The following is a 20,785-nucleotide window of genomic DNA, read 5'->3' on the forward strand; positions in this document are numbered from 1 at the left end:
AAGATGCAGTGAAAAGTCTTTGTAAATGGTCATAAAGGAGGACAGGTCAGGTTTTTTTTGGTTAATAGAAGGTACTTTAAAATATCTCCCTACCTTCAGAATCTGCAGTAATGTGCTACAGTTTCATAGCAATTGCACATGGATTCATCAGCATAAGCTAAATTGGAAATGATTCTAATGAAGCCAGAGGAAATCCACTAATTTAAAGAGTCTTCTTCTGCACTCCACCATTAAATTCACGGAGGGATTTACATTTTTTTCATTAGAGCCGATTTGCAGTATTGACCTTTAGAATGTTTGAGAGCATCAGACTGAAATGAGCACCAATTTATTTCCTATGTCAAGATGTCCAATATGGATTTTATATAGCACAAACCTATCCATCAAATCTGCTTTGACCTGGCAGGAGTTGGTTATATAACTAAACTTCCTATATTAGCTATTAACATAGAATTTTCTCCTCCCAAGCAGCAAAGCAATTGCCTTAAAAGACAAAATTAGGCTACAATTACTAACAGTAATTTTGCCCTTTGTCAAAGCTATTTTGCCTGTTAATCTAGTTAATTCAAATACTATGCTGATATAGAAAGAAAGATAAAAGAAAATTGTATTACTTAGACCTATACAGTCATCAATTCAAAAAGACTAAAGGTTGCTCCATATCTCAATTGTCATTGCTTTTCCACAGGTTACATATCACATTAACACTGAAACTTATGAGATGGTGCTAATTATGAGAGCGGTCCTTGCTTCAGTTGGGTACCTCTCCCCAACACTGGAAATTCTCTACCTTATATTATTTATATAGGTGTGGTAGGGAAGGATTCTAAAATAATACCCTATGATTACCAAGTATGGTCAAGTAAGAAACAAGGTTTCAGAAAGAATTTGTTTCTGGTTTAGTCATTAGTCTTCTATCCAAGGAGTAGTGCAGCTAAAGGCTACACTTCTTAGTAGCATGCCTTAAAGCAAGTTCTTAAGCCATAAGAATCAGAAAAAAATATACAATACAAGTAGTAGTTGACTTACGACCCCAAGCGAGTCCAAATTCTCATTGCAGTTGTTAAGTGAGTTTTTCCTCATTTTAAAACATGTCTTGCCACAGTTGTTAAGGGAATCACTGCATTTGTTAAGCTAGTAACAAGACTAGTAAATGAATCTGGCTTCTCCATTGACTTTGCTTGTCAGAAGGTTGCAAAAGGTGATCACATGACTCCGGGACACTGCAACCGTCATTAATTCATGTTGGCTACAAAACATCCTAATTTTTGTAATTTAACTATGGGATGCTGCAACAGCCGTAAGTGTGAAATATGGCAGTAAGTCACTTTTTTTCAGAGCCATTGTAACATTGAATGTTCACTAAACAAATAGCTGAAGTCAAGGACGACCTGTACAGCCTTTGAGTCCTTAAGTGTTTTGAAAGTCTCACTCATGCTCTGATTTTTCACTGATGTGGAATTGCATCCTATCTCCCTTTAATTTAAATACTTGATTCTGAAGTACTGTAATGCTTTTCTCTGTACAATGTAGAAGAAATACCATTTACAAAACAAATATGATATTGTTACTAAGAAAACCATTAGGATAAAAAGAGAAAATATTATATGATAATTCACCCAAATTCATATAGTGTTGCCATAGCTATCTTCAAGGACAAACCTTGCCTAAAATGCTCAGGTGACAGCTCTACAAAATCAGATATTTGTAATCATTCAAAAAATCTTTCATTTTGTCTCATTTTAAACCTCAAAGTTTAAACAGCAATACTTAATTTAAGTATTTTTCCAGATTTTTATTTCATAACGGCCACATGTGCCTGAGTGGCTTAAATATCTTCAAATAAATACTATAGTATTTAAAGAACTGCAGATATAAAAGGGAATATTTAAGATATCTAGCTAAATTTGAGAATCTTGTACCATAACATGAAACTTGGAGCATTTATTGGATCTTATCTACAAACTATTGCTAAAATGTGACTCAAAAATAGAACATATTAAAGATTGTACAATTAAATAGATGCAGAATGTAGATGTAATAACTGATATGCAAGAAGATTTTAAATGTAAGAAGAGCATCAGATAGACTGGCATGACATACACAGAAAACTTATTTTCCAGGCTGAAATCCATTGTTTTATAGTTGTGTTGTAATTACCTGACCTCTGTTATCTTGTACGTTGTTTTGGGGGTATTTTATAAAGCAAAATAAAATACCTTCCAAAACAATATTGAAACAGAAGGTTGCATATTTTCAGGAGAGGTTATTTCCAAAATATGTTATTTTATGTCTGCTTTTCTTAGATCAGCTTCTGTCAGTAATTCTCCAATTGATAAAAGGAAAAAAAGGAGGGATCAGGAATAATTCAAGATAATGTCGGAACATACATAAATCCCAAGGATTGGTTTTCTTCAAGGTTTATTCCATTCCATTAATCTAATGTTATCTTCCCTTGTTAAACCACTATTCATTAAGAAATAGAAATACAGAATTATTAACTTCTGTTAATCAATTACATGGCATGTGATCCTATAAAAGAGGATGTCAACAAATATTGTTGAAGAAACTATCATCAATGCCAACTATCAACTATCATCATAACTACAAAAACAACCCATATCGGGTTTCTTTTGCTTACAAAAAACCTGAGAAAGGGACAAGAATTCCTCATCCAGAGAAACACTACAATTGGTTACCTGAGGGTTGTTCACAAACTGCCGGTAAATTACTATTAGATTTTTTTTATCCCATCATTCATATATATATATAGCATTGCTCCCAGAAGCACGAAGCTGTAAACACCTAGCCTGAAGATGACGAATGAGACTTCGTCGAAACGTCGCCAAGACACTTCCAATTTTACGCGGGAGAAAACCCGAATAACCAAAGACCTACATACAAACACCCGCGAAAACCTCAGAAAACAAATATATATATATATATATATTGAAACCTTAGTTTCAAAACTCATACCTAATACTCATGTCCCCTATTTTCCCCACAGCAACAACCTTGTGAGGTGGGTTGGGCTGAGAGTGTGTGACTGGATCAAAGTTACCCAGCTGGATTTCATGTCTAAGGAAATATATTTATGTGCTTGTAAGTCTGATCATACACCTCTTCACTTTAAGAAAAGTTTATATCCACACTATGGCAAAAGACTGGGTATTGACATAGATATATGGCTTAGTCCTCGTTTTGGGATTGGCAATGCTACTAACCGAAACCACGACTATGCTTACTTCACCTTTCCTTTGCTTTACAGACTTACAAAGGATGTAAATTCAAGGACTCATTAATATTTCATTAGTATCATTCATTGTGAATAGTCTATGAAGCAGTTGCTAAATAAGGACTACCTGTCATTGAAAGACCATCCACAACCTTATCTGTCACTTTACTAATATAATCAGATGCTTTCCTCCACAAAACTTTGTTTCTGGGCAACAAGAAGATTAAATTATCTCAGTTCTCATAGTTGCATAGAGAAGTTGGAGAACCTGCTTGGGAAGAATCTATGTTAGGAACAAGAGCCAGAATAAGCTCTGATAGGCACAACCTATTAATGAAGCAAATGAAGAATGTGGGTACCTAAGAGAAGGTCTACAAATCGACTTTATTCTCAGTACATCTGTTCTTAATCTCAAAACCTTTACTACTTTTTTATGGAGTTTAGCTAAAATAATGCCCACTGCTGATTTAAATTATCTCTGTCAAACCCTACCCACATATGTTTGTGGTAAAATATATGATGGGTAAGTACCTTCTAGCATTTGACAAGAATTATCATTTCCCCCAGTTTTCAGCTCAGTATCAGAATTATTAAATAATATTGAATAAATACATCTGTGGCTCATGAGAAAGTCTCTTTTTTGCCAGCTTATTTTCACTAAGTGTTCACAATCTATGTATTTTAATTAAGGCAGAATGAGTATTTTTCAGGGTACAACTGAACAATAAAGCTGTACATCAGACAGGACCATGTTCCAGAAGAAAAGTGGTCAGCTGCATGCCAAAGAAGAAATGACCTTTCCTTCATGGCCCACCTCAATCGCCAGCCATTTGGAAAATGCTTCACTTGCTAGTTTTAAAAAGTAATGTATTAAGAGAGGAGTAAGACATATTGGCATTGCTATTTCCATCAATTATTGTGCTTGCCTTTAAACCAAGCAGTTCAAGGGCATATTTAAAAATGGTACTTTAAAAGTTAAACATTTACTTTGACTGGTTTTGTTAAAGCTGTCACTATGTTACATTAGATTTTCCTACTTTACAAGTTTTCCTTGGTGAGCAAGGCACTTTCCAAGTGCAGAATCAGTGCAGAAAAAGAAGTAAATGTTACCACCGTACTTCAGAGCCACTACAGGTAGTCCTCGCCTTACAACCACAATTGAGCCCAAATTTTGTTAAGTGAGACATTTGTTAAGTGAATTTTGCCCCATTTTACAATCTTTCTTGCCACAGTTGTTGTGAATCACTACAGTTGATAAGTTAGTAACCCAGTTGTTAAGTGAATCTGACTTCCCCATTGACTTTGCTTGTCAGAAAGTTGCAAAAGGTGATCACATGACCTTGGGACACAGCAACAGTCATAAATATGAACCAGTTGCCAAGTGTTTGAATTTTGATATGATCATAGGGATCCTGCAAAGGTTTTAACTGTGAAAAAGGGCTATAAGTCACATTTGTCATTGCATTGTAATTTGAATGGTCATACACAAACCGTTGTAAGTCAAGAACTACCTGTATTAAAGGCAGGTCCAAGAAGACAGAGATAGTGCAACACAGATCACACTTTTTCAGATTCTATTGTGAAGGCTCTGACTTTTTTTTTATCCCACTTTTGTTGTTTTATAAATAACACAAGGAAACAAACATACCTAATACTCCTTCTTCCTCTTATATTCTCAACAATCAACCCTGTGCGGTGAGTTGGGCTGAGAATGAGTGACTGGCCCAAAGTCACCGAGCCAATAATTGTATTATCAATTAAAGTGATATAATTCTGACACACTGTAAACTTCAGTCTCCAGAAAGTATTCCTAGTTCAATCTTTATCTGCTCCTAGCCATGTAACCTTTTGTGGTGCTAAAGGATATTTAGTTTTGAATATCCTACAAAACTATTAAAAACAGTCACTTTTGATACTTAAAAATGCAGAAGGGCATAATATATACTTTTAGAATTGTAAAATTTACAATGAAGAATGGCCCACTTTCCAAATATGAGACAAGTCACGAGCATGTGGCAAAGCATGAAAGAATGAGAAAGAAATCCCATTATTTCATAAGTTGAAAAAGAATATCATAAAAATGATCCATTATGAAACACTGCCAGTCTTTTGGGAAACACAGATAGGGGAATGTTCTAATTTTTCCCATAGTCTAAATTACAATTGTGAGGGATCCAGGGTGTGGGAGGGAAATTTTATGTTGTTAGTTGCAAAGTCGTGTCCGACCCATCGCAATCCCATGGACAACATTCCTCCAGGCCTTCCTGTCCTCTACCATCCTCTGGAGTCCATTTAAGCTCATGCCTACTGCTTCAGTGACTCCATCCAGCCACCTCATTCTCTGTCGTCCCATTCTTCTTTTGCCCTCCATCGTTCCCAGCATGAGGCTCTTCTCCAGGGAGTCCTTCCTTCTCATTAGGTGGCCAAAGTATTTGAGTTTTGTCTTCAGGACCTGGTCTTCTAAAGAGCAGTCAGGGTTGATCTCCTCTAGGCCTTGCAGTCCAAGGGACTTGCAGGAGTCTTCTCCAGCACCATAGTTCAAAGGCCTCAATTCTTTGGCACTCAGCCTTTCTTATGGTCCAACTTTCACAGCCGTACATTGCAACTGGGAACACCATAGCCTTGACTATACGCACTTTTGTTGGCAGGGTGATGTCTCTGCTTTTTAGTATGCTGTCTAGATTTGCCATAGCTTTCCTCCCCAGGAGCAAGCATCTTTTAATTTCTTGACTGCAGTCCCCATCTGTGGTGATCTTGGAGCCCAGGAAGATAAAATCTGTCACTACCTCCATTTCTTCCACACTTTATAAACATCATTTATTAATGTGTAATCAGAGTTCATAAGATTGTGACTGAAAAGAGGATAAAGACTCTTCATATCTACCTTCCCAAACTGAATGCCATGAAAATGCACTGCCAGGGTATCATAATTATGCACACACACACAAACACACACATATATATTATTTATATTTATATTTATATTAATGTGTGTGTGTGTGTGTGTGTGTGTGTGTATGTATGTATGTATGTATGTATGTATATATATAGGTCTTTGGTTGTTCGGGTTTTCTCCCGTGTAAAATTGGAAGTGTCTTGGCGACGTTTCGACGAAGTCTCATTCGTCATCTTCAGGCTTCAGCTTCGTGCTTCTGGGAGCACGCATTGCTCCCAGAAGCACGGCTGAAGCCTGAAGATGACGAATGAGACTTCACAAACGCCGCCAAGACACTTCCAATTTTACACGGAGAAAACCTGAACAACTAAAGACCTATATACAAACACCGTGAAAACCTCAGAAAACAAATGTGTGTGTGTGTGTGTGTGTGTGTGTGTGTGTGTGTGTGTGTGTATGTATGTATGTATATATCTATATATATATATATATATATATATATATATATATATATATATATATATATATATATATATATATATATATATATATATATATATTTTCCTGAGGTTTTCACAGGTGTTTGTATGTAGGTCTTTGGTTATACGGGTTTTCTCCCGCGTAAAATTTTACGCGGGAGAAAACCCGAATAACCAAAGACCTACATACATACATACATATATATATTTAGTGGATATACAAAACATAGCAAGCTTGTGAAATAAGATCATGGTTATAAAATGCTATTTTGCCTTCATCACATTCTTGAGTTATTTACTAGGCAGTTAATTTATACTATTTCCAAGGGCAAAGTTACCATCCTTAAGCTCTTTATTTATTTATGTATCAAGCAAATTTATATAGCTGTCTATCTCACCAAAAGTGACTCTCAGTGGCTTATAATAATGCAGCTGTAATATAAGGTATGGTACCTTTTTTTTACTGTATGCCAGTTCACAGAACTATTAGGAAGCCAGTTATATACCTTTTGTAACACCATCCTTGTTCTCTATCAAGAACCATATAATCTAACATCATCATTTATTCTTATTCTTTATTCTTTATTTGCCTAGTGTGATTGGACACACAAGGAATTGTCTCCTGTGCATAAGGTCTCATTCCACATACAAACAGCAAAGTGATAGATCGAGATCATAAATCATAATGATTTTTAAGTCACATTCAAAGAGCAGATTGCTTTATGAGACGCTATAAAAAAGCACATGAAAAATATGAGCCAACAAGAGGAGCACGTTTTACCCATTTAAAGGCAAACAATTGTGGATTCCTCAAAACTTTAAGGAACATAGGAATTCATTTTCTCTGCGTAAAGTTTGGGTTTCTGCAACAACTGTGGCATTGGACATACTCCAAGCACCACCCTCCACAAAAGTGGATTTTCTCAGCTTTTAATATCTTGCTAATAATTATCTGTAGTATTATCTAATAAGCCATATTCTCTAAAGATAATGGAAAATATATATTTTATTTTATTGGTATAAACCAATTTAAAAGCCAAAGTTTGTTCCCATCAGGGTTAACTAAGCTATTATAAAAAAGTTTATATCCTTATGGCATAAATTCTGTTATTCAAACAACTATACTTGGATTCACACATTATACTAAACAATGGCTTAACAGAACATACAGTTCCATACATATATATGTGTGGACAAATCTTTTTTGAACCACCCCAGGTGTTATATATTAATAATTTGACTCCTAATACCTAAATTTGCAAATACTTTTAATTAAAATATTGCTCAAATAAGAGGATCAGAAAAACTCAAAGCATTGGTAGATTTGTCTATGGAGATTCTCAATCATCCAGGTCATGGTTATCTTTTCAACAGTTCCAAGAAGATTCCACATCAATTTGCACCACTCAGATGACCCTGATGATACAGATAAATCTTCAGGTGACCTTAATGACCCACTAAAAGAATGCAAATGACCAGCTGTCTGCAAGGACTATAAATCCTTCCATTCCCCACCATCCAGTCAGAGCTGAAGAAGCTTCTTGGATGAGAAGTGAAATGTCTTCAGAGAAAAACTATCCAGTTGCCTCTTGAAAAAAGTACCTTTGGGACATTGGTATATTTGTATGTTACATATTATATAGTATATTATCCTTATGTTATATATTATATAGTATACAATAGTCTGCTTTCATTTCCAGATCATAAATATCAGCTAGCCATCTTCAGTGTTCATTTATTTGTAAAATAAATGTCCCATAAAAAGGTAGAAAATCATTTAAGCTGGAGGGAAAGCATCTGAGATTCTCAAGAACAGTCACTGGTTTTACACAGTACGCTAAACCATGGCTTTATTTATGTTTATTAAAACAAATTACAAGCAGCTGATTTCTATAACACTAACCCATAAACTACAATTTACTAACAAAAGTGGTAGTTGAGATCATGTATCAAAATATCAAAAAAAAAAAAAAGCTTAACATAAGTATGTCAAACCAATATCATGGTTGTGTTCAGAGATTATACTAAATGAAAACCATGGTTAACAAACCACAGCATTTAAGTTAGCTACTAATTGAGGGAACCAAATGAAAGCAATTCAACAGGCACAACCGTAATATATGAAAACAACCCAAAATGTACATACTGTTACACAAGGCCTATGCAAATTTATCAACATGCAAGCACGCATGCAAATGTTAATTAGAATGCTAAACAGATTAAAAAATGAAAGCAAAAATCATGGATCTTTGGAAAAATGGAAGACAAAGTTAGGGCCTATGTGGTTATCAAAAATTGTTGCCGGGGTGAGGGACAAAAAAATAATTCAGCAAAATTGTATTGCAAGCCAGCTTGTTTGCCATTACTAATAACACCCATAATAAAATATCTAAGAGTTGCTATTGAAACCATGCTATTTGACAGAAATGAGGATAGATGCTTAGAAATGGCATAAGAGAAAATAGAGTAAGCAATTTTTAAACTGAAACAAAGGGATGGAAGCAACCAGGTCTTATAAACTGTGGGCACTATCACATATTGCACTAGGGCACGATGGTTTGCACATATCACATTAGCATATTTTATGAAGCCAAGTACTATGGTTGCTAAAGTATGGATCATACATTACTGTATATTAAGTATTTTGTCTCTACATACAAGTAAATCTACTTTCTAATAATCTGGTGGTTTACCTGCTTACATGAAGAAAAGTATACCTTTTGGGTCACAACGAGATTGTATGAAGCCTATCAAACCTGAAACTACTACTTGCAAAAGAAAAAACAAGAAAATAAGCTTCTAGGTGTAATAAAACTACATGAGAAGTAAAAGGAAACATGTAATACCTAGTGAAATAAACAATGACTTTGTACAGTTGCCGTTAGTTTAAAGATGCACATGGAAAGCTTCCATGGGCTGTGCACTACATTTTTTATATTATGAACAACAATGGGTAACTTTGTTTTCCAAAACTTCAACGGCAAACGGGAAACCTAAACATACTGTTAGAGCTCTCACAGTAGTTTATTGAAAGGTGCTATTAGAAGTACAGCATTTGTTTGTAAGATTGCTTCCAACAATAGAGTTATTTCCTGAAAATGCAAAGGAAAAAAGAAGAAGTGAACAGCAGTCTGACACAAAGCAGAACAGATGGAGGAAAGAAGGTGGACTTGCTTCGTCCTCCCTTCAGCAAGCCAGGTGAATGCCAAAGCCACTTCTGAATGACTATGATGTGTAGATTTCTGATTATTAACTGAAATCTTAATTTGGTAGTCAGCATTTGGTGAAATTTATTCCCAGGAGGTGTTCCTAAATTGCGATGGTGCTTAATAAGTGCAGAAAAGATTTTGCATTTATTAAACCATCACACATGACATCTTTTAAGGAAAAAGAACAGATAACCTATCTGAACTTTCAAAATGTTGCTCAAGGCTAGTAAGTGAAGGTTATGGATGACAGAAAGGCATAAATGTGACTTATTTCTGGATTTCTGAAGAGTTAAAATACTCCACCCTCTTGAAACCTTTGAGAATAAGGATAATAGTGGGGCAGAGAAGACATAAGGGAATAAGTAGTTCAAAGCTCTTCATTAAAATCGCTTTAGTTTCAGATGCTCCTGTTATTCATAGTGACTTTCTCAGGTACTAGTAACCCACTGTTTCTTCCTTCCAACTGATTCCTTTCACCAGCTCCAAACAGCTTAAGCAAACTTCGTCCTTCAACAGTTAAAACCCAGAGAAACTGAGCTTCAAGGTCACTCTTGCTTGCACAGGCAGGCCTTGCTTCAGCAACTTTTACTGCAACACTATTCCACTCAGATGAAAGGGAAGGGAAAAAATGTAAAGAACTCAGGTGTAACTCTTTACTTAAGACAAACAGGTAAGCCCTTTGCTATAAAAGCATTCCAGAGTACACTTATTCAACTTAATCCATTAAATGATGAGATATCTCAATATCAGGAACATTCCAGTGACCTTCATCACTGACTTTAAAACCACCCAAAGTGATACTTTCAAAGACGCAGCAAGTTAGAAGAGAAGCAAGTCTTCAGCTATCCCACAAACTTTTCTTCAGTTGTTTGTTAGGTTTCCTTTTTACTTAAAGTAATTCTGGGATGAAACTAAGGGAATAGATGAGCTCTTTCCTTTCTACTCTCCAGACCCAACATAATGTAACAAAGGTCCAAAGACCATACTGGGAAATTAGCTTTATGATAGGTAACATATTGTTATGACTCATGCTGCTTAAAACATGTCATTTTAAGAACCCTTTCAATCCTGCAGCCCCATCAATTAAGCTACATAATATTGGGATGTGGGTGGAGACAAGGAGGAAAAAGGAATGACAGATGAAACAGATGTCAACATACAAGTACTGTTACAAATAGGTGGTATTTAATTCAGATGTGCAAAAATATCAGTCCAAATACTTTATATTGAAATGGAACATCCCGATTTGACACCTCAACCCCCTTCCCAAGCTTGTTGTCAATGTCATCTTTCCTAAAACCAAAAGGGAAGCTGAAAAATATGCTGCTTACATTTTTTAGCCTTCCACAAAACCTTCTGTGCATTTCAAAAAAGACAAATTACTGGAAAGCGGATGGGAGAAGAGTTCCAGCTTTTTTGACCCTGATTTTATGCAAAAAAAAACAAAACAAAACACACAACCACCACAAAACCAACCCTATGCATCTGTACAAAATTCTCTTCGTTTTCACAGCTATTAAAATAAGAGAGAGAGAGGAACAGAGAGAGAGAGAGAGACAGGCAGGCTGGGCTTAAGCCAAGGACAGCAAGGTAAGATAGGTGCTCCCTTCAGCTTGCCAAGCAAGGGGCCATTTTCTGAGACAGTTTCAACTTATCTGCCCTTTGGGATTTCATGACTACTCCGAGGATTGCTACATTAGAAAAGCAATGCAAAAAAAAAAAAAACTTACCAGGGATAGCGTTAATTTTACAGGCAGCTAATTATGCCTCCTCTGACAGAGCTAATTTAGCCATTTCTAGTCCTTCTCCACACACAAAAAGAGAGGGGAAGAGAGACGTGGAGCAAGAGGAAACAAAGGCAGCAGGAGATGCAGGCCAGGCTCTCTGGAATGTCCACTGTGGTACAAAACTGAGCAGCTGCCCTCCCAAACTATTCGCCATTTTTCTTTGTCTTTCAGCTGACCCCTGCCTCAGTGCAAAACTCCCAGAGACTCCAATGAGACACGGTGCAGCCTCCTTCTTCCACTTTAACGGTGAAAGGCATTCAATCTAGCATGCTATCCGACACCGAACCGCCCCTCGGCCGGCCCCTCGTTGGCTAAGCCCCTTCCTCGCGGAGGCTCCCCGCGCCCGGATTGGCTGCTCCGCTCGTCACTTAAACCCTCCTTTGTACACTTCCTGTTTTACAAGTTACCTTGAGAAGGCAGAACAGGGGTCAGACGCGGAGACTTCAAGCCAGGAGCAACTTATGTAAAAGGCGGACCTCGTGAAGTGGAGGCGCTCCAGGGTCACAATGGAGCAAAGCGGCGCGGGCAGGCGAGGGGGGAGGTGCAAAGGGGAAAAGCAGATGGAATAGAGTCTTATTGAATAGACCAGGGGTCTCCAACCTTGGCAACTTTTAAGACTTGTGGACTTCAACTCCCAGAATTCCTCAGCCACCTAATGGCTGAGGAATTCTGGGAGCTGAAGTCCACGAGCCTTAAAGTTGCCAAGGTTGGGGACCCCTGGTCTATTCAATAGACGATCTTTGGTGTGGCTGACCCTGGGAGTTGGGGAGGTGGGTTCTTCCTAAAAAATTAAGGTTCCATTTTGGAAGGGAGGAAGGGGTTAGGGGCACTGCGATGGGATCCGGGAGCTGTCCGTGAAAAGGCAACTTGGCTTTTATAAGCAGCGAAACGCGGTGACTTCAGAAATACTGCTTTAAATCGCGAGCCAGAAAACGAGGCAGGAGTCCTGAGGTTTAATTTTTAGAGCCTCGTTTCCCCAAATAATGGGGAATTCAGGCGGGGGATGTGTGGAAATGCTCACTTTCTCTCCCCCGCCCCCAAAGTGGTCCTTAGGCGCTCCTGGGATTCCCCCACCCACCCAGCTCTAATCCTGGCTCAGCAGTTTACAACCCAGCCGATTTCTTGGATGGGGGCAACTCTCTTTCTCAACCGCATTTGTGTTGTTTAAATGGCAAGCAGGGCAATTGTGTTTCTCGTAGCAAGGCAGTGTTAAAACAAGGGATGGGGTGGGCTGACCGTTGGAATGAAAGAAGAGGGGAAAGGGGCAGGACCGGTGGAGAGAAACAGAAAGGATAAGAGTGGCACAGTAAAGAGGTCTTGGCAAAATCCCCAGAGGTGTCTTTAAGGTTTCCTTTCAAAGCTCTTCCCCAACACTCTGAGCGTTGATCGAAACTTAGGCTTTTCCTTTACAAAAAAGGCTTTTTAAGAAATGTATTGTGAAATGCAGAATTCCTTGCTTGGGGGCTAACCTCAAACTTGCAGTTATTCAAACCATTCAGAAAATTTAAAAAAAACCCATAATGCATACATTTCATACACAAAATGCCCTGAGATTATACATATTTTAGATAGAATCCCCAATGCTGTAATTTAAAACCAAGACGGGGGACACATCAAAAAACTCAGGTGATTTATATTAATCTTTGTTTTCAAATACATTTGAATTTTTTTAAAAAGTATCCTTAATATATCAATTGGTATAATAGAGCAACTGCATTGGTACAGATTTTCTAACTTTGGAACTCCAGGAGTGTTGAACTACAATTCTGAGTATCCCTGATCAGCAAGAGGTCAGGGAGGCTGTTCTAAATTTAAATCACTATTAGATTCCCTTAAAAATAAAGTTCTAAGTTAGTGAAGAAATAGTACTATGCAACTCCTCAAAATATGTTGTAGTTTAGAAGTCAGTTTAGAAGTTTAGAAGTCATAACTAAACCTAAATAAAAGATTGAAAAGGCATCTGTAATGTTCATAAAAAGGGCAGCAAACAAATGTCATCTTAAATTATGGAAAAGTGCCATAACTAGGAACGAAAGGCAGTCCAAGATGCACACAAGGAGAGCAAAACTACTTTCCTGCATTTCAATAGCAAAAGGTTACTAGGAAATAGAGAATCTCAGGCTTCAAGGAAGAACTGTGAATATATAAGAAAACAGTTCACAAAAGTGGGTGGTGGGTGATGAATATCTTGTATTTTCATTTCTGTGAATAGTTGGTGGGGGGCAATCTAATTCTTTCAGCATTTCTCAAACTTGGCAACTTCAGATGTGTGGACTTCAATTCTCAGAATTCCCCAGCCAGCTCTGATGGTTGCTGGGGAATTCTAGGAGTTGAAATCCACACATCTGTAAGTTGCCAGGTTTGAAAAACACTGATTTGCTGGAGGGTTTACATCTAGTCCAGGGCTGTCAAACCCACGGCCTGGATGAGTCACACTCTGGCCACACCCATACCCGGTTTAGCGAAGGGGGGGAAAGTTGTGATACGTCACGTGATACCACCGTGAGGACACGAGTTTGACAGCCCTGATCTAGTCCAAGCAATGCTTCCAAATACGGTAAGTAGCAGAAGAGACTCTCTTGTCATATAAGTTGACCACATTTAGTTTAGTTTAGTTTAGTTTATTAAATTTCTATACCGCCCTTCTCCCGAAGGAGTCAGGACGGTTTACAGCCAGCATAAAACAATATACATAAATAGATTAAAAAACACTATAAAAATCTAATTCATATTTGGCTAAACATTAAAACTATTAAAAATCAATAGTAAAACCCCAATTAAAAAACATAACCCATTAGGCCAGCCCCACGCGATGGAATAAAAAAGTCTTGAGTTCACGTCGGAAGGTCCGGAGGTCGGGGAGTGATCGTAACCCCAGAGGAAGCTCGTTCCAGAGGGTAGATGCCTCCACAGAGAAGGCTCTCCGCCTGGGGGTCACCAGCCGGCATTGTTTGGCTGACGGCACCCTGAGGAGACCCTCCCTGTGGGAGCGCACAGGTCGATGGGAGGCTATCGGTGGCAGTAGGCGGTCCCGTAAATAGCCCAGTCCTAAGCCATGGAGCGCTTTAAAGGTGGTTACCAACACCTTGAATTGCACCCGGAAGACCACCGACAACCAGTGCAACTTGCGCAGGAGAGGTGTTATATGGGAGCCACGGGTGGCTCCCTCTCTCACTCGCGCAGCCACATTCTGGACCAGTTGGAGCCTCCGGGTGCCCTTCAAGGGGAGCCCCATGTAGAGAGCATTACAGTAGTCCAGGCGGGAAGTGACGAGGGCATGAGTGACCGTGCACAAGGCATCCCGGTCTATGAAGGGGCGCAACTGGCGAATCAGGCACACCTGATAAAAGGCTCCCCTCGCGACGGCCGTCAAATGTTCTTCTAACGACAGCCGAGCGTCCAGGAGAACATCCAAGTTGCGAACCCTCTCCATAGGGGCCAATGACTCGGCTCCCACAGTCAGCGATGGAACCATCTGAATGTACCGGGACGCCGGTATCCACAGCCACTCAGTCTTGGAGGGATTGAGTCGGAGCCCGTTCCTCCCCATCCAGACCCGTACGGCCTCCAGACACCGGGACAGTACTTTGATAGCTTCATTGGGGTGGTCAGGGGTAGAAATGTACAGCTGAGTGTCATCAGCGTACTGATGATACTGCACCCCAAAACCACGGATGATCTCCCCCAGCGGCTTCATATAGATGTTGAACAGGAGAGGCGAGAGAACTAACCCCTGCGGCACCCCACACGTGAGGCGCCTCGCGGTCGACCTCTGCTCCCCTGCCAACACCGTCTGCAACTGGTCAGAGAGATAGGAGGAGAACCACCAAAAAACGGTGTCCCCCACTCCCAGTCTCTCCAATCGTTGCAGCAGGATACCATGGTCGATGATATCAAAAGCCGCTGAGAGGTCTAATAGGACCAGGACAGAGGAACAGCCCCTATCCCGAGCCCTCCAGAGATCATCCACTTATTTCTATAAGATGTTTTCTAAAGCTCAAATCATTTCAAGTCAGGAGAAAGGTCATTTTTCCCCACCTTTGGATCAAAAGTTTATTGTGGAAATAAATAATACAAAGACACAATACAAACAGAATTAAGTATGTCAGAGACTTGGAAAAGGTCTAGAAAATTCAAGACTTTCTCCAGCGCTCCATGGTGACTTCAACATGATTTGGCTCAATAGTGTGTGTGTGTTTAATAATTCTTTAAAGAGAAGTTACAGCATATCGGCTACTGTAAAAAAGGTTGGGGTGCTGTTACATAGCCCTGGCAGTAGCTATGAGATACCGTATTTTTCGGAGTATAAAACACACCTTTTTCCCCCAGAAAAGAGGGTGAAAATCTGGGTGCGTCTTATACTCCAAATGTAGCCCCGCCCAGCTTCTCAAACTGAGGTTTCAGAGGCTGAAAAAAGCATCAGAAATGAAGCTTCAGAAAAGAAGCCCCCAAACAGAGCTTCAGAGGCTTTTTTTCTGAAGCTGTTTCAGAGGCTTTCAGAGGCAGAAAAAAAAGCAAAAAAAAAAGCAAGGCACAGAGCTCACAACCAAGGAACCTGTTGCTACAATTCACCTCTGGAAACAGCTGATTGGGGATATTCCGGGAGGTCGATCCATCTGCCAATCAACTTTTTTCTTATTTTCCTCCCCAAAAACTAAAGTGCATCTTATACTCCAGTGCGTCTTATACTCCGAAAAATACAGTACTTCAATCATCTAGCACTAGAAGATAAATCACTTACCCATGGCTCATGCCAAACCGACCTATGCAGATTGTACAAATATGTTGTCTTCCTGATTTTAACAGCATCCCCACTTTTCCAGCCAAACAGGTCTACCTGATCTGCCATTATCTAGTACCACTTTTAGACTTAGAATAACTATTGTCAGTTTGAATGTACACTAATCAACATATATTAAAATGAAATTTCATTGCATACAGCTCTCAAAGGCTCTCCACCTCCAATATACACTACATAAACATGACTAAATAAATAAATGCAAAATTATGCATACACCCACATATATATTTTCTGGTTTTTTACTAGTGCCAGAATCAGCACTTAGCTGCAACCTTTGTTGGTGCTTTATCACATTCTGACATATGCTTTCTCTTAAGATTGCTCAAGCTTTTAAAATGAGCTTTGCACCTCCTACTTTTAAAGTCTTCAGATATTAAGTGATCAATTATATTTTATGTAAAGAGCTTTTTAAATTCTCCAATAGCAGAGAGAAAAGAAAAAATGTTGAAATGAGTTTGACATAAAACAGTCAAACATTTGGAAAGTGGTAATATTTCAATAAACAGTCCAATTCAGCACTAATTCTGAGTGAACAATGGAATAAGTGAAGATATACTGAACAATTGCCTACATATCTATTTTTAAGTGAACTAGATTTTTAAAAACTTGCAAAAATTACTGATGTAAAACACTATCATTAACAGAAAAAATCTGTAGCTTATTCAGATAACTATGGTGCTGGCTTCAATACGTAATTATAATGTTTATATGTATTTCAGACTCATAATACTTTGCGAGATTGTATTCTGATAATGGTCATGGAAAACAGAATGAACTTTGAAAGTGATATGACCAGGCTAAAGTTTAGTTTACACTTTGGCAGCTTTAAGATAGGTGGAATTCAGCTCCCAGAATTTCCCAAAAAGCTGTGGTGTGCTAGCTGAAGAATTCTGGGAGTTGAAGTCCATCTATTTTAAAAATTGATGAGTCAGAAACTTTGTTTTAAAATTATGGGCAAAACTCATTATTGCTCTGGACTACAGTATAAAAATAAAGCTCTCCATGTACACAAAGCCTGCTGGATACATAAATGCCTCAAAAAGATGCAGTGTCACAAGACACTACAGGAACATCCAGAGTCCTTTCTCCATCCCAATAAATTGATCTGTTTTGATGCAAAACAAAAGATAGGTATCAAGCAAGAAATCTGGTCTACAGCCAAGATATAACCTTATCTCTAAAGAAGAAGAATGGAGAACTGGAAGTGATCAGGAGAAGTGCTTATGGAAAGAGAGGCAGGAATGAAATGCAGGGGGGGACGGGATTAAAGGAACCTACCTGGAGATGACACACTCACATAAATATGAAAGCACAGAAGGGTAAAAAAAGGCTTTTGAATTAGAATACAACTCAACGTATGTTTAATTGGAAATAAATCTCGTATAGGTTTAATTGTAATTAGTGTACAGCTGTATTAAGTAGAAAAGGCATAGAGGAAGTTATGTGTCACCACAACTACATGAGCTGAACTTGCTGCCAGGCAGAGTTGATGATATTTGATCAATGGCCCATTCTCTTTTATTGTTTTTGCTGTCTTAGATTATTTTAGTCTGGGCTGCATGAGTCAATGTTATTAGCTGTTTTTGTTTTCACTAGTTTTGTATGCTGCCCAGAATCCACTAGAATTGGGCGGCCGGTAAATTTAAATAAATATTTAATAAAAAATTAAGCATAAGCTCTCATGAGATGCATCTATGTAACTGCCCTATCTTTCCCTCCATTCTTCTCTCTCTCACCTCCTCCAAATGAAATTAAATCCCACATCTGTCAAGCCATTCTAGCATCTGATGAAGTGAAGGTGGCAGGCTATCACTCTCCAAGACAAACAGATCCAGAAGAATTTTGGAACACTTTGAAAATTCCCAACAAACTGAACTATGTGCATTATCAATTAAAAGCATTATTTTCTTTAGCACAGAACAGAAACTCTTGACTTAGGGTTATGAAATTCTTGAACTGATAACTAGATGCCAGAAACGGGGCTGTGCAAATAAGAGAAGCCCCATCCACCTCTCCACAGAACCTGTCCCTGGTGCCCAAATGGTTGGGGACTGCTGCTTTACAGTATGCTAAGACCAAAGGGAGTTAAGAAATCAGAGCATTACCCAATTCTGTTTTAGGATAGCTATTCAGAAGTGGCCTTGGTAGATACATAAATTATATATTTAGAAGTGTTTAAAAGCTAGAATCACAAGCTAAAATGTAACTTCTGCAAAGTTAGCTGACACACACTTAAGATCATATATGAAGCAAATTCAGTTTCTGAATCCAAATCAAATTGCTCATTTTTTCTGTTAAAAAAGACTTTTATTTTTAGATTCACATCTCACCTTTATTTTGTATAATTCAAGGTAGCTAATTAATACTTGTCTCTTATTTTCCCACATCAGTACTGGGAAGTAGGTTGACCTCAGTGAGTGTGACTGGGGTCAAAACCTAACTTTTAAAAACTGACTTTCCTGTCTAAAGGACAACTAAAACTCATGGTCTCATAATTTCTAGACCAGCACTGTAATAACTACACTAAACTGTTTTTCTCCCTTATGACTTGGCTCTTCCTATGATGTTCAATGGAAATCCATTCAGAAAATTTGTATTCTTTCTTGTAAGAAACAGCATCTTTTGGACATTGTATTCTACTAGATATGCAACAAATCCAAAAATGAAAGCAACTTTCCATTAGGAAGCAGGTTTGAATATTGTTTAAATGACACTTTTCTTCTATATAGGTTTGCTAAATAGTTGCTGTTTAGACAGTTAATTTAAACAAGCAACAATTGAGACAACAATGGAAGTCAACAGACAATACATAAGGTAAACAGCTCAGAACAAGACAACAAAATCAATCAATTTCAACAAACATCATAATTAACTCAGCAGAAGAGGACAAACTTTGGGGCTTCAAATATAATTTGAGTTCCTTGGAGGTGCAATTCTTTAAGGTAGAATTCGTGGTTCTACAATATTGTCAGTTACAATTGGCATTATTTTCTGAAATAATCATTGCTTTTCCAACAGAAAAACGTGATATAAACTACTTCAGTAATCAGAATGTAACCACAAAAACTGGAGCAAACACAGATTTAAATATTTTTTCTTTTTTTGCACCCTTCTTTTAATCCCAATCAGAGGAGAAGTAAGAGAAACAGAGGCTGTCAAGAGCCGGTGATCAGTACGAGTTTCGATCAATTCTCAGTTCTTCCTGAGAGTCATGCAATTCCAAGAGATGAAACCCACTTTGCCTCCTTCTTTAACAGGACACAGTAGTGAGCATGTACGAAAAGCTTACCATGATTAAATGAATCATGGTTTACTGAATGAACCACAGCACTAGGGCTCATGCAATACCCATACAAGCACAGATTAATGGCTCGGGGCAACGTCTGAGACCAGCCAAAATTCTGACTTTCTCAGCTGTTTAGAACCCAAGAAAAATTAAGCCCCGCCTCCGACTGAGCCCTGCCGGCCTCTCTGCTCTCCTCTATGGAAAGTTACCCATGGTCACAAGTCCCGCCCTTTCCGATGTCCGCCTCGGGGCTTGGGATAGAGGGGCGGAGTAAAAAAAGGCTCTTTCCGTTGCAGGCTGTTTTCTCCACGGTCCGCCCGCAATTTTTACCCAATGGCCTAGCGACAGTTCCGCCCATCCGTCTACCCCGCCGGCGGCCAATCAGGAACGACAGCGGGGGGGCATTCCAACCAATCAGAAAGACGGGCAGGGTGAATGGCGGCGACGGAGAAGGGGGAAGGGAAAGATAGGTCCAACCGCCACTCCACCGCAGAGCTTCCTTCGCCCTACTTTAACTCACCGTCCAACTCCGAGTCCGTGGCTCCCGTAGCGCTTCGGCTGCAGCGGAAAATGCCAGTAGTTTAGCTGTAGCTCGGACGCTTCCCACTGAAATGAGCGGGAGGGGGCGGGGATGTGAGGGAACGGAGCGAGCACGAAGTGGAGGTGAAACAAGATGGCGGCGGGGCCGAGACTGAGGAGAACGGCAAGCCCCGCCCCCTTCCCTCTGTTCGTGACTTTCAGCTAGTGCGCAAGCGCGACGTTCCAACTTCGTTTGCGTCTCCATTCTCTCGGAAGTGTAGGTTACCGCGAGAATTAATGAAAGGGCGAGATTTTTTTTTCTTGCACCTGCAAGAGGGAGTTGGTTCCCCCGCGGAATTGTGGGAAGTGTAGTTTGGGTGGACTCGGCTCCGCAGATACAGTGCTGTAGTTGAATTCTGTCTACTGTGTTGCTGCTGGGTTTACCCGCCGGGTGCAGAGTTCCTATCGAGAGGCTCCAACGACAGCCTGGACTGGAACCAGCAACTGCACACCTCTGATCTCCTTCCCTCGCTGTTTATCTTGGGAGGTGGGAGGACACACTAGTTAACCTAA

General features: G+C 39.2%; 1 protein-coding gene across 1 annotated transcript in view; it reads right to left on the reverse strand.

The window, feature by feature from the left end:
• The window catches only part of NFYC (nuclear transcription factor Y subunit gamma), a 64,077-nt gene extending 43,677 nt beyond the window's left edge, over positions 1-20,400 (reverse strand). The window contains exon 1 of the mRNA XM_058195821.1: positions 20,214-20,400. The gene's annotated coding sequence lies outside the window, so the exon portion shown is untranslated. The remainder of the gene's footprint in view (positions 1-20,213) is intronic.
• Positions 20,401-20,785: the final 385 nt, after the last annotated feature.

The sequence above is a fragment of the Ahaetulla prasina genome, chromosome 10, assembly GCF_028640845.1.
Source record: "Ahaetulla prasina isolate Xishuangbanna chromosome 10, ASM2864084v1, whole genome shotgun sequence".
Classification (NCBI taxonomy): domain Eukaryota; kingdom Metazoa; phylum Chordata; class Lepidosauria; order Squamata; family Colubridae; genus Ahaetulla; species Ahaetulla prasina.